A 2,256-nucleotide genomic window follows, 5' to 3' on the forward strand; every position below is an offset into this window, starting at 1 on the left:
ACTGTATTTACCATTATACCCCTAGTGTGTGTTAACCACTTCACTGTAATGTTCACTAGCATTTGTTACACATTTCCTTAAGAGCACTATTCCATTCTACTCTAAGTATTTTTGTGGGCTCCCCTCTCTTTCATTAGACTTTGAACCTTTAAAGGACAGATGTCATGTATTAACCTGGGAGACACCTTGGCTGCTGTACATCCAGCACACAATAGGTATTCAATCAATATTTATCAATTAAATATCTTTTAATACTTGTACATTACTTTGTCTAAATTTTATTCAGTTTTGGAAATGAAATAGGTTATTTCATATTTAGTCAAACCTGATAATTTTACAGATGAGGAAACTGATACTCAAAAGACTGCAGTTTTCCTCAAGATCATATTACTAACAGAGATGAAATAGCTAAGGAAATTAGACAAGTTGATGATGATTATATATCCAGTGTAGATAATGTTTCACTAGCTCCAGCTAAAGAAATAAAATAGAAGAAGAGAATAACTTCTCCTAACATAGAATGGTACTAAATAGGAAGAAAAAGGCTGTGGGTTTTTAATGTAAGAATCCAGAATTTTTCAGACTATGAGAGAAAATACAGCACTAGCCCGTTTCTTTTCAGTTTTCAGCATGAAGGAATGGTGGCGGTAGGGGAGGTAGGCTGTTGGAAAACTAGATTACTGCAGGAATGGTAACTAATTACTATCTCGATACAATTTCTTTTCAACTCATTTCTTTATAAAACTCTTTTTAGGGTCAAGTTTTTAAAACACAGAACTAAAGAATATTGTCCGCTTTCAAATGTAGCACATGCCAGTTTAAAAGATCATAAAAATGGCAATGATGACATTACTCCATCATTCTTCACCACATATTTTGGGAAGATAAGCACCTATTTAAATATCAATATTATTTTTACTCAGGTGTATAGTATAAGGGCTAGGACCGTCATAAAAATTGAGTTTAAAAAGTATTTAGAGTCTACGGCCATGCTACCCTGAACAAGCCCAATCCCATCTGGTCTTGGAAGCTAAGCAGGGTCGGGACTGGTTAGTACTTGGATGGGAGACCACCCAGGAAGACCAGGTGGTGTAGGAGTAAAAAAATTAAAAAAAAAAAAAGAAAAAGAGATTGTAAGCTGACAAAGTCCTTGCAATCTGTGAGGTCAACCAAAGGTTGCCTCACCTAAAAATAAATAAATAAACAAACTAATTAAGGAATTAATTAATTAAAATAAAAAGTACTTAGAGTTTATGTGAGCCAACATCTTCATTTTTCAGATGAGAAAAATGAGATTAAGAGAAGGTATGTAACTACTTGATTCATCATGTGGAATATTGATATTCATCCAATGTTTTAGTATTTTAGTTATTGGTAATTGGATGTTTTACCAACAAATAGTGTTTAACTATATTATAGGAGAAGTCCAAGTTATATGGATCCTTCTGGACATTAGTTTCTACATTTAAAAAAAAAAACTACTGTTCATTTTGACAAATTCTCTATAAATAGGCCAACTACAAATTTTTCTGAGGAAAAAATACAAAACAGGAAGGTCTTTATTAAGATTTATAAAAAAATGTTAAAATTTATTAATTATATAAAGAATCATTTAAAGTAATTATTGGCTGTTGGGGAAAAAAATAGACATTATCATAGAGTGTCTATTTGTAAGTGCCATCATACACTTAAGAAACTCTGTTTTAGGCTGTTTCCTTCTTTAGTATGACTAAGAAATATATACACCAGAAAGACACAGAATATATTTAGATTCACAAAGTATCTCTATGCTTATAGTTTTTGATCATTAGGGAAAGGCATTAATTTACACTTAATTGAGTGGGTTTTTGATTTGGCTGATTATAATAAGAACATAACTAAGTTTATTTCATATCAGGATATTTCTAATCACGATTTCGATATCATCTCCTTAAGAATTTATTAATCTATTCAGTATATACATGTAGAGTGCAAATCTATATGTGGGTAGTAAAAAGTAAGAGAAAGACCATTAAAATTTTAATCTAATAGATCTGAGTTTTATAGCTTGTTCTGCAATTTATTAGCTCTGTAACCTTTAACAAGTAATATTAAATTTTTGTGGCTTCAGTTATTTTGTTTGAAAGAACTTTTTCACAAGATTGCAGTGAGATTTAAATAATATGTTGGGCATGAAGATGTTCAATAATGGTAATCTTATTTGTCATTGAATTTTAAATATGAACAAGACATTCAGTGTTCTTAAAAACTCAGTCA

The 2,256-nt window shown here is 30.9% G+C and overlaps 1 pseudogene; it reads left to right on the forward strand.

The window, feature by feature from the left end:
- The first annotated feature begins 979 nt into the window (after window positions 1-979).
- Window positions 980-1,098, forward strand: LOC111737868 (annotated as a pseudogene).
- Window positions 1,099-2,256: the final 1,158 nt, after the last annotated feature.

Source organism: Pteropus vampyrus, unplaced genomic scaffold (assembly GCF_000151845.1).
Source record: "Pteropus vampyrus isolate Shadow unplaced genomic scaffold, Pvam_2.0 Scaffold31, whole genome shotgun sequence".
NCBI lineage: Eukaryota > Metazoa > Chordata > Mammalia > Chiroptera > Pteropodidae > Pteropus > Pteropus vampyrus.